Source organism: Pteropus medius, unplaced genomic scaffold (assembly GCF_902729225.1).
Source record: "Pteropus medius unplaced genomic scaffold, Ma_sr-lr_union100, whole genome shotgun sequence".
NCBI lineage: Eukaryota > Metazoa > Chordata > Mammalia > Chiroptera > Pteropodidae > Pteropus > Pteropus medius.
In genome coordinates this window covers 13,745,400-13,758,505 of record NW_024351729.1, presented here as the reverse complement: position 1 = coordinate 13,758,505, position 13,106 = coordinate 13,745,400, and the positions used below count along the sequence as shown (strand labels likewise).

General features: G+C 37.6%; 1 pseudogene; it reads left to right on the top strand.

Annotated features, from left to right (window-relative positions):
* Positions 1 to 7,068: 7,068 nt before the first annotated feature.
* On the top strand, positions 7,069 to 7,187 carry LOC120587812 (uncharacterized; annotated as a pseudogene).
* Positions 7,188 to 13,106: the final 5,919 nt, after the last annotated feature.

The following is a 13,106-nucleotide window of genomic DNA, read 5'->3' as shown; positions in this document are numbered from 1 at the left end:
CATCTAAGTTCTACAATTGCCCACACTCAACCTCCAAAGAGACCCATCTCCAAAGTCCAGAACCAGGTCTTACACTGGAGGGACAGCTCCAAGAGCAGAATGATGGGGCTATTTTAGATCTAGTTACAGAGGCAAACAGGTCCCGCTGCTGGGCTTGCTCTACTTCCTCCCGTACCCTGCGGGGCTCAGCTTTATAAAATCACAGCTTCAAGAAAAGATCAGAGCTGTTTCAACCTCCTTCCAAGGTCAGGGCAGGCCTATCTAGCCTTTGCTTTTACACTGTGATCCTGGCCTTGGTGCCCCACCACATGTGGGCCGCTTTGGTTTTCGTTCCTCTGCAGGTGGCACACTCTTAACTCTGCCTATTTCTGGACCTATAGCCCAACAGGCCTATGCCGCAGACCCAGCTTACTGCTGAGCGTTTCCATTTCTAGCCCATTAAATGTTTCATTATTGCTTGTTTTGTTTTGTTTTGTTTTTTTCCATAGCTATGTCTTTTAAATTTGGAACAGAGGGGAAATTTTTAAGGCTACACTCACAGTACCACTTAATGGAGAAGTCTGGAAAGAAAATAAAGTAGGGTGTAGCTATAGATAGATTTGTAGATCAGGTGTCAGAAGTTGAACATCAGAGTTTTGCCTCAGCGTGCCCCTGCTTCCAAAGACACAAAAATACTCTAACCAAAGGTAGCAGGTGTGTCAGCTGAGGAATGAATAATGTTTAAATGTATATTTACTATAAGACTAATACACATTCTAAAGAGGAAGAAGGAAAAGACACAAAAACATTGCCAGAATAACCCATAGGGTTCTCCCGAGTCCATCCCTTTAGCCCCCATGACCTTAAATTCAGAAGAAACGATGAAGAGATTGAAATATAAATACTAAATTTTATTGAAAAATTCACTCCAGTAGACTGTTCCTCTTCTTGCATGACTAAGAACTTTGCATTGAGGGTCTCACCAATCCCCAAGGCTTTCTAAGGTCATTTTCTACTTATTGGTGTTTATTCTGCCTATTAAAATGTTCTTAATTTGTTTTCATATTCGTTGCTGTAGTCCCAGTGCCCAAATGTTGAACAGAGTTTGAACCCCATCTAAGAGTACAGTGTTATGCTCTCATAACAATGCATGGCCATTTACAAAAGACATCTCAAAGCACCCAATGTTCCTGGTCTTATATTTCCTGCTCATTTCTATTTTTCTATCTCTCATCAAATGCCATTTGTCTGTCTGTGTGTTTGTTTGTTTAAGTCCTGTGATATTCTTTATGCTGAAGACACAACTGTTTTAGACACTGAAGTTTCTTAGTCCTAAGAACCCTCCTTCCTAGGTTAGATTTCCTTCTGCCTCCACATTTGTGCCAGCTGGAGAATCCTTCCATCAATGTATTTCTGAGCTAGAGTTGGTGACATTTTTCAAGACTTTAGTGGTGCAAGAAAAAGCAGTATGTCTTCGTGTTTTTTCGCTTTCTCTCAGCCAACAGAAAAACTGCTCTCTCTACCTCTTTTTCTACAACAGCATGACCTAACTCCTTATGGTTGCGTTCATTTCCATGTCCTGTAAGAAATCTTTATTTCTTTCAGTTAGAGTCAGATATTTCTTTCCAAACTTCTACCTGTTCCTAAGTTAGTCCCATTCTTCCTCTACAACATGTAGGCTTACACTGTTTGTCTAATCTATATCATCCTTCCTATTATGTTCACGTTCTACCTGATCTCAAGACAAAAATTTAATTTTAAAAGTAGTTCTGTTCCTCTCCACATTCCAGACTTGCTGATTCCAGAGCTCAAGCAATACTTTTTTGATCCCATATCAGATTTTGAATACTTCTTCTTCTTTATCTGCAGTTTTCCTCTGCCCCTGAGCAAACATGTGTGATAAGAAAAACAACTTTTGTTTTTCTGAGTTGCTGCATAGGAACTTTACAGTATGATAACCCTGCTTATATCCAGAGTCTGAACATTTTGATAAAGATTTTGGTTTAATAAAGACTTTAATTTAATACACCAACTTTGGCTTGTGTTTAGGATTCCTGCCATAAATTTCCCCCTTTGCTTCTCCTTGGACACTTTTCAAAACAACCACTTAGAGTTAAGCCTGTAAAAAGTTGGTGACGTCCACCCCAACCACCTTGCTACCCTACCTTCTACTCCTAGGGTGAAGGACTGCCCTTCCCCCAGCTCCTTGCAGGAGTTGGGGGCACCTTGCTTCTAGCATCTGTAAGTAATAAATCCTATGACTACTTCCTTTGTGTGGGTATATCGAAACTGTGCCTTCAATCAAAATGACTCCATGGTTTCACTTTCCCAAAGTGGGAGCTTGGATGAGCTGCGGGAACCACCTGCCACCCCCGTGTGGGTGGCTTGTGCCCCCTCATTCAGCAAGCAATAATCTACATATTCTTACTTTAATATATCAGCTCTGGCTTCTCAACACAACATGATTTCTAGAAGCAGAATGTTCTGGTACCATAGGCCTTTATATTTTCTAAGAAGACAACATATCCCTGTATAGAAAGGGTCCTTTAGAAAAGATAGATGATGGTATAGGTATAGATATATATATAGATAGATAGATATAGATATATATCTATATATATATAGAGAGAGAGAGAGAGAGAGGTAGAGAGATAGAGATGGAGATAGAGATAAATATAGATGATAGAGATAGAGACAGATAAAGATAGAGACAGAGATATATGTATATAGGTATCTTTATGTATAGAGAGAGATAGATATCCATACAAAATTGTGATAAAGTCTTTCTTAAATAAGATGCTAAAAGCAAAATGACAAACAAACAAAAAAAGATTCTTCAACTTGGTTACATCCAAATTTAGGTCTGTGTGCTCCAAGACTGTGAACAAAGCTAAAAGATAAGCAGAACTGATTAAGATAAATATTTGTCAAATATTTAACAAAGAATTATTTTACAGAGTAATAAGAAAAGGACTAACAATATAATAGAAATGGGAACAGAGGTTATGAGCAGATGACTTACAGAAGAAAAAATACAAATGGCCAATACAAATATGAAAAGATGCTCATCAATCTCACCAGAAACCATGGAAATACAAATTAAAAAGATAATGACATAATAATTCTTTCCATTAGACTGGCACAACTGTTCGATTTTAGTTATTTGCAAGGGTTTGACAAAGTGAGTACTCTCAGATACTGGTAGCAGGAATATGAGTTGGTTCAACCATTTCGCACATTCCCTACCACCCAGCAGTTCCACATATAGATTTCCATCTGAAAGAAACTCTGGCACATGTGCACGGTATGGCACAGATCAGTATGTGAAGGTTTGTGCAGCACTGTTAACACCGTTTATAATAGACAAAAATTACTAACATTTTAACCATTCACCAGTAAGGAAATAACTAAAGGAATTATAGATTCATATAGTGTGTTTTACAGCAGTTAAAAGGAATTTGCTAGGTCTATTTGTGTCAACATAGATAAATCATAAAACTTCATTGCTAATTGAAATAGGCAAGCTGAAGAATAATATGTATAATGTTACATCATTTTGTCAAACACATACACTCACACACACACATACTCACACATAAACAATACAAAAACGATAATTGGACAACTCATAATAGTGGTTACCTGTAGGAACTGGGGAGAAGTATATGTCACAAGTGAGAAGTGGGATAATAATAGTTAACATTTTATTAAGTGCTGACTAAATGTGATATGATGTTTAAGTGTTTTACATATATTATTACATTTAATCCTTAAAAACGAGGTAGATATTAATTATATTTCCATTACCCAGATAAGGAAATTTAGGCACAGACAGGTTAAGTAACTTGCCTAAAGTTGCACAGAAAGTTAAGTGGTAGAGTGAAATTTAAGCCTAGGCAATCTGGCTTCAGCCTCTCCTTAATTACTCTGTGACAATGCCTGGAATACAGCATTGGGGCAGTGAAGCAGTTGAGTAGTGGAGTGGTGCTCCAAGAAGACTTCACAGCAGCTTAAGCTGTAGGCGTCTGTTTTTTTGGAGGAAGAATGTATTCAAGAATCACTTATATAGTTAAAAAGTAATTTTAAATAGGAAAATCAATTATTGACATAACACACATGAAACCAAATCCAAAAGGAAAATAGAATGAATGAATAAAAGGAAGGAAGGAGGGGAAGAAGGAAGGAAGAAAGGAAAGAAGTCTTCTCCCACGTGTTTCCTAAGCATGAAGGGAGGGAGAGAGAGGGAGGGAGATAAGGAGAAAGGACTCTAAACCTCTTCATCTGTTTAGTGATGAATTTCATAGCTCTAGTTTATTGGACACAGCTCCAAAATCCATGTCATTATCAGGACTTATCTCAACCCAGGTTGAGAAACAGGAGATAAAAAGGAAATCAAAATCCTTGGATTGTGAATACACTCATCCACAAATGCCAGCACCATCAGTCCAAAGTTCACTACAGAGAGGCTCTGTCCGTTTTGAGATGAGCCTTTCTTTCCCCTTGAAACTAATTCCTAACCCATTACAATCAGTTCTGTCTCATTACCCAAAGGATGTTGCCTGGCCTGCAGTCGTCCTCATTGTTTGGCTCTGATGGAGAGAAAAGACAATTCTAATCAAATTGCAATTAAAGCAAGGAAAGAAAGAAAATTTTTTCTTAGTTTCTAGAAACTACCCATTCTGTCCCCTCAAGGCCTTCTGGGAAGCGGGGGCAGCAGGCCCCTCTGTCTAAGCAGAGCCCTCTTTTATCACCCTAACTGTACAGGAAACTAGTTTTCCTTAAAAGCCAATCAAAGAGAGTAAATCCTACAAAATGAGGAGCCAAAAAGAAACCTTGCCACTAGGTTTAACCTCTCTTTCAGCGCGTAGAAAGTTCCAGGCTCTAGCAAGGTGCCTTAAGCTGTGTTCTTGGACTTGACCAATCAATCCAAAGTCAGCAGTCAACCTCTTCAGGGGTGGAGTAATAGATGAGGGAAATGAGAGTTGAGCTCCCCCACGTGGCTGAAGCCTTCTACTAACCTGTGGGGTGAATAGGTTTTTGCAGGCTATCCCAGATTTTTCGGGTCTGCGTACAATCCTTATTTTCCTTTAATGTGTTCTTATAGAGTTTTCTGAAATAACATCATTATTTGATGGGTTCTTATTCTGAGACACTGAATACTGCAGTGTTTATGACTGGGGTTAGACAAGAATATCCTTCTCAATAACAGACAGTACAATCTGCTTATTCCTATCTGTTTTTGCCAACCCACGCAGCACTTCTTATGTGAATTAATTTTTTTAGCAAGTTTTTATTTTCAGGACTGTGTTACAATTAGTTTAGTATCTGATTTTTCAAATATTCTATGACCAAGGAGAAAAATAGCTCTAGTGTGTGTCATTTACTCTACTGTCCTCAAAACAAAGCAGCTAGTCCTATGATTAAGAACAAAACAAATCAAAACAAACAAATGCTGGTTCGATTTATGTTCCTCACCTCCAAAATACCCCAGGAACAGAAAACACAGAGCCTCTCCGCCCAAGCTTGCGGTATTTTCTTCTTCCTCTCTTTTAGGAACTCCTTCCAGATATAGAACAAGTCTTGAACTTGCCAATTCTTCTTGCTGCTGCAGCATATTTTCTGATTCCCAAGAAAATGTCCTTTCTCTTATAGAGTAAAATGACAAAAATTGAAAGGCAAACCACAAATTGGGGAAATACTGCAACAACTGTGATAAAGCACTTATAAAAAATTATCAAAGAAAGACTATTACCCCAATAGATAAAAGGATATAAAGATTATTTCCAAAAGAGAAAACACTAATGGGCAACAAAAATTGGAAATACTTCATCTTCTAAAGAAATCAAAGAAATAAAGATTAAAACAAGATAACACCTTTTGTATATCATGTTAACAAAGATGTTTAAAATGTTGAAATGATTTATTTACATACAAGAAGGCTAAATAGACATTGGATAATTTGTTTTTTAAAACAGTTTAAAAAAGTATCAGTAGGAGACTTTAAAATATTCATACCCTTTGACTTCTGAGATCGATAAGAGTAAAATACAAAATAAGGGGTAAGCTTTATGCACAGATTCTTATTGAAATATTATAGATAGAAACAACCTAAATAGACAACATTAAGGAATTGGTTACTACCATAGTTTTTCTACCCTTGCAGTTCTTATTTCTGGTTCCATATTACAATCACTTGGGGAATTTTATTTTTACAAGAATGATGTTTTGGCCTCATTCAAAACAACTGAATCAAAATCTCTGGGGGGTGATATCTGGGCATGTACATTTTTTTTAACTCTCGAAGTGAGTCTCATGTTCAGGATTGAGAACCACTAGGCTAAGGAAACTACAGTAGATTTGTTAAGTAGAATATTATGTAGTATTAAAAATATGCTTTCAGAATTTTTTAAAAATGTTTTCTCTTGAAACAGTTGTAAACTTAGCAAAAAATTGCAAGATTGAACTCCTATAGACCCATTATCCAGAGCCCATGAAAGTTTGGCCAGTTATGGACATACGAGTCCACTGTATATATTTATTTCTGTATCCCCAAAATATTCTTTTCAGTGAGGGATCCAATCCAGGATCTCACAGTGTTTCCTGTTGGTATAACTTTCTTGACTTCCATCACTCTGACATTTTTTTTAAATTATAAGACAATCATTTTATAGAATGTCTTTCGATGTGGATGTTTCAGGGGCACCCAAGGTCACTCCTAATTTCAGTGATTTGTTAGGAGAAATCATAGGGCTAAGCATATTGTTGTACTTACAGCTATGATTTATTACAGCCAAGGACACTAAGCAAAACCAGCAAAGGAAAAAGGCTAAATGAACCAAGTCCAGGGAAAACCACACGCAAGCTTCCAAGAGTCTTCTCCCAGAGGAGCCACACAGGACATGCTTCACTCCCCCAACAATAAGTTGTAATAATACTTGTGAAATGTTGTCTACCAGAAGAGCTTATTAGAGACTCTGTGCCCAAGGTTTTTATAGGAGGCTGGTCGCATTAGGCACCTTCTGCATAGCAGGTACCAAAAATCCAGACTTCCAGAAGGAAAACAGAGTTTCAGTATAAACCACATCTTTGGTCTATGACCATACCACCCTGAACACGCCCGATCTTATCTGATCTCAGAAGCTAAGTAGGGTCGATCTTGGTTAGTACTTGGATGGGAGACCACCTAGGAAGACCAGATGCTGTAGGCTTTAAAAAACACACACACACATTCTTTGTACAGTTTAGGCTCAATAAGCCAGTCTTATCAGTGTGGTGGGAACACTCCTGAAATCCAAGTTCTCAGAGGTCAACAAAGGCCAATCTTGCAAGCAGGGCTTTCTGAAGAAAGGCTTGCTGTGTTAACTATTTTCTACACAGTAAATTTGTCCGATGCTTCTCAAGATTAGACGCAGGTCATGTATTTTTGGCTAGAGTATCACAGACATATTCTTCTCATTGCACTTATTGGATGGGATGTGGCATCAATTGGCCCATGTAATAAAGAATGAGATTCCATTTTTGATGTTAGATTGCTGATAACTTTCAAGTCATCCCTCTCTATTCCCCACATCTGGGCCAGCTCATAAGAACACCCCCAGATGATCCTTCCTTCGGTCTAGGTGAGAAGTTCAAACCACACAAGTCCAGGCCCCTGCCTGGGAATCCTCATCAGTAGCCCCACCCTTTAAATAAAATAAAAGCCCAAACCAGTCACCCTTGCTCTCTCAGGACATGCTTGTGAGTCTACCCTACTCTTCCCTGAAGTCTCAAAATGTGAGTAATAAACCTCTTTCTATCCTCAGGTTTTGTGTGTGTGAGAGAGACCATCAGTCTCAAGACCTAAACCAACTTTGGGTAGGTGGTCTATTTCACCTCTACAAAAGTCCTGTTACCAGTGATGTTACTTTCATATGGTTAAGACAGTATTTTCTAGGTCCCTAAAAGTGTAAAGCTAAGTTTTTCCCCTTTCATAATCAATAAATATTTGGTGGAGAGACGATTTAACTATGTAAAATCTCGTTCTTCGCCTCACTTTCACCCACTAGTTGTGACATCCATTAATGTTAATTATTTTTGCCAGATGGAGACTTTCTAATATCATTGCTTCTTCTATATTTAGTAATTGGTTTTCTACTCTTAGGAAGAGTTCTCCAGCCTTCCTATTATCTATTTATCTATCTACCTACCTACCTACCTACCTATATCTATCCCTTTATTATTTATTTATTCAAGCTTTACTGAGATATATTTAACACAACACTAAAAGTTTATGGTGTACAAGTAATGATTTGACACATATTGAAAAATGATTATTATAATAAGTTTAGTTAACATCTCCATTACTTCAAGTAATTACAGTTTTGTGTATTGGGTGGTAAGAACATGTAAGATCTACTCTCTTAGCCACTTTCAAGTATATAATACAGTATTAATTATAGCCACCATGCAAATCTTATTCATCTTATAACCAGAAGTTTGTACACTTTGACCAACACCTCTTCATTTCCCCAATAAACTAACTCTTTGGCTGCCATTTCCTCATAGGCTACAGGGAAAATTCAGTACCTATTATTCTATCTTGTTCAAAAGTAAATTTTTCCTTAATGGAATTTTGATGATAGAAGAAGAAAAAAATTAAGACAACAAATACTTTCTAAAGAAGAGAGTGGAAAGGAAGAGAAGGAGAAGTAAGAGAAAGAGGAAGAATTGCTTACAGAATTTTTAATAACATTGGAGAAAATATGACTGGACTTTTTTAGGAATATAAAATTTTACATACAATATAGTCTCGATTATGAAACACACACACATACACACACGCATGCGCACGCACACACACACCTACCTGGGCCAGGATTAACAGAGATACTAAAAACACTTGCCCTTTAGAATAGAATTTTTCTTATTTTTAGTTTTTCTATGCCCTTTGGAATAGAATTTTTCTTATTTTTAGTTTTTCTGTATTTTCCAAAGTTTTATAAACAATAATTAATTAGTATTTTCATAATAAAGAATAAAAAGCATAACTGGGACAAACTGTATTCACCTTGAAAGAAGAAGGAAAAGAAGTAAAAGAGAGCAAAATGCCCTACATTTTGTGACAATTTTTTTTAGGTAGAAGGATTCTATGAGTGTTCATATTAAGATTAGAAATTCCACCTAACGTCCCAAAGTGTCACCACCCACCATCACCGCCACCATTAAAAAATATAGTGGTGGACCCAAGGATCCAAAAGACTTGTTGTTCCAACTAAGATGCTACACATACTAAATAAGACTGCCTTCTCACTACACTAACATGAAGATTCTCCGGTGATAGCCAGTAGCCTAAAGCCTGCTGGCATTTGATATGAATGCGAGAAATCTGGATCCTGCTATCTAAATTCTTGATTTAATGCTACGATGCTACAAGTAAGTTTTCAAAGTGGATGTTAAACTTTACAGCAATATTTAAAAGGCATAGAATTCAAAGAAAAAAGGAAAGTCACTTTAAACAGCCCAAAGAGCAAACAAATCTGTAGGGATTACTGCACACAAAAATCTTTGCTAGACTTGTATGTAGTGTGTACTCCATCCCACTTCCTCTGCCATCATGTATTAATAAATTCAGGGTTTGTACAATTTAAAGAGATTTTTTGTAAATATAGTTATCTAAATGAACATAAACAAAACAAAAATAGTCTTTCCACAAAAAAAGCAAACATTTTGCCTCTTTTGTTCACTGATTCCCCAGTAAAATTCAGTGTTTCCTCCTCTACGAAAACCATGTATTTGCCATGGCTAACTCAGTTTTCTGCTATTCTGTTCATACATATTAAAGGACTCAACGACATAATTGGCTTTGCTTTTCACTCAGTTGCTTAGGGCTTGTAAAAATAAAACACAAATACCCACAGCTGTTCTAGGCAATCACTCAGCTCTTTGAGAAAAAAATATAGATATAGGGACAGGTGGCCTCACTCTCAGCATAACATTCAAAATCAAGGGTGCAGGGACTGCAGCTGTGTTTCCAGGAGAACACTATCAAACTCCCAGGCTTTCTAGGTCAACTATAGTTACAAATGGACACTCAGGACCAAAGGAGTGGCCTTCTTGAGTCTTGCTTCTCCCAAAAGTTGACCAACTGATATCCAAGGTCTTCCTTCCTCTACGGGAGTACTTCAGGATTTCTGATTACCCAGCGAAAGTCATTCAAGATTACAGAAAACAGGGAGTCAGCAGTAAGCTGACTGTCAGATGATAAGGTTGGTAAAGAATACATCAGGAGATCTACCTGCCCTTTCTATAGCTAGCCTGATTGCAATAACTTGACTTTCTTAGTACAATTGAGCAAAATCATGGAGACAGAGCAAGAGAATGTGATAGCTCAGACAATTTTGAAGGAGGCTATCTAAGTGGGTGATACTATCTGGCTCTACTCTTAATATACTCACAGCACCCAGCTTGATCATATCTTCTGACTGCTACCCAGAGGATGTGAGATCACAGAAGTCATGACTCTGGTTTCAGACACTGGCTACCCTAGCTGCCTCCAAAGCTTACCTTATGACCCCCTACCCCGCACCCCACCCCATCCCCACCCGCCTTGAATCTCAGAACTTCTGCACAGCTATTTTCAACTTTATTTACATCTCTGACTTGGGATTCACCACAGATTTAAGTTGGGAGTCCCCGCTCCATCTCTCAGCCCTATGGACCACGGCCCCAGCCAGCTCATTCTTCTCCCAAGCAGTGAGTGGATCATATAGCAGCTTAAATCTCTATACTATCTTTCTACCCTAATCACATAAAGCTTTTCCAAACCAATTTTTCAGCCATTGATTTATGGGCTATATTGGTGCATCTCAAACTTTCTTTAATGGCAGCCCATTTACTCCATTCATTCTTAATTTCAAAAGGAAAACCTAATGGTAATTTTTATGTATATTAATAAATATTTATTAAATAAATAAGTATAACAATAGAAAGCCATTATCAACTCAAGTAAATACTGATAGTGCACTCACAATAATCAGTTCTTCCAAGCATTATGGACATTCCAATCATTTCCTTTTATAAATTCCAAATTTTAGCAATTCTTAGAGGATAGAGGATTCTGGGAATGTAGCAGAGTAGAAAACATCAGGAGTCAGTTTCTTCACCTAGACAACTATTGCAATGGCAAAATCTGTCTGATGTAATATTTTGGAACTCTAGAGTCTACTAAAGGTTCGCAACTTCCAGGAGATGCTTAGACAGTAATTTATTAATTTCAGTCAATTTCATCTCCTGACACAGTAGCAGCTACCCAGCCCCAAACCCAGAGCCCCATGGCAGGAAGCTATGCATGTTTTCTAAGAGCAACTTGAATACAAGCCGTGGGAGCCAGGATGGGTAAAAAGGACCCCATGCACCAAATTTCAGGGATCTGTGCTCTCAAAACTGATTGGCCAGGAATAAAAACTAAAAGACCAAAGATCAAAAAGATTATTTGAATCATTATTGGGCTAAATTTGTTTTTTCTTTTTTCTCCTACCTTAGAGGAATTTGTAAATAAGACCACCTTGGTTTTGAAAAACTAAGGAATCTATCTTTTCTTAATATATTCAAGTGATAGTGTAAGAAAATTGAATGATTTCACAGAAAAGGAATGAAAGAACTCTGATTGGAAACATGGGTCATAATATCTCATTTGAATATCACTTATTATTGCCTTTGTCTGGTCTTAGAATGATTGATTTATAGTCCACCAGAGCTGAGAAATTTTATTGCTCATATGTTTCAACCTTTCTCGTTCTGCAAATGAAGAAACAGATCACATTATTGTTTCTTCGCAGTTTGATTCCTTTAAGACCCATCCCCACCCCAGCAAGGCATGCCATAATTCATGTGAAAGAATTCCTCCACTAGGTTAATGGATCCCCCACCTTCACTTGCCCTGCACTCTGGTCCTCGCCCCAGGCTCTCAGTCTCTGTTAATGCTTCGTCCAGACTCCATCTGATGCATAACTCAGTGCAGTATCTTCTCCTTCAGTGGTTCTGACTGCAGAGCCAGCTCCATTTCTAAGCAATTGCTCATGCTTTGGCTCTGTGGTAAATGATCTGATGAGCAGCTTTCTAGGTAATCTTCCTCCTGATTTGACATGGCCGTATATTGACCAGTAGGCAATATTCTCAGATCTGTTCTGACTTTGGCAGTGAGAATAATTCTTTTATTTTTCTACGTCTTGATCTATTCAACTAGATTATAGATTTCTTGAAACAAGGATTATTCATCTTTATATTCTTCCCCACACTACCTAATACAGTTTCTGGCATATAACAAGTGACGAAAATATTGGTTAATTGATTTAAATCACTCCCTGATCACCAATATAACCCCCACACCATATTCTGAGTGAGCAGTGTAGGCAGCTGCTGGCTTGATATAAATTTAGAGTTTAGGAAAGCTCTCCCAGCTCAAGGACTGTTTCTCTCTGCCAGGATACCTAAAATAACCACATTACTCACTCCTTTGAGTCAAGGCCTTGAAAATTCTTGTTAAAATGCAAATGTCATCTGAGAGGGATAACATGAAGTTATCAATGCCTATTAATAACATAGAATATATTAGTTTAACAGGGAATAAGAACGATCCAGAATATGGAAGGGCAGACTTAAATCAGCCCCCCAATTTAGAATTGGTGAAATCAGGAAGAGCATCTTGGCAGTTGATGGATGCATATTGAAAGAGAAAGGATTGTAGAAAACGCAAATGAGATGATAGTAAAAAAGCACCTGGTACAGTGCAAAAAAGATTAATAATAATAGCTAATATTTTTAAGTATATATCTGTGCCAGATTCTGTTCCATGTGCATCACATATATTAGCTCACTTTTCATTTCTTCATTTATAAGATAGATATAATTATTATTCAGTTGAAGAAACCAAGGCAGAGAGACATTAGGTGATTTGCCCAACGTTACAAAGCTAGCTAAGGGGTAGAGCTGGAATATGGAACAAGTTGTCTGATTCTAGGGTCTCTTTGCTGAACCTCCATGCTACAGCATCACTGTTTGATTCTTGTTTTCATTAACAGGGTCATGATTTTACTCACAGAAAGCAGGCCATTCATTCCTCTGGGTCTTTCTTGCTTTCATTCTATAAG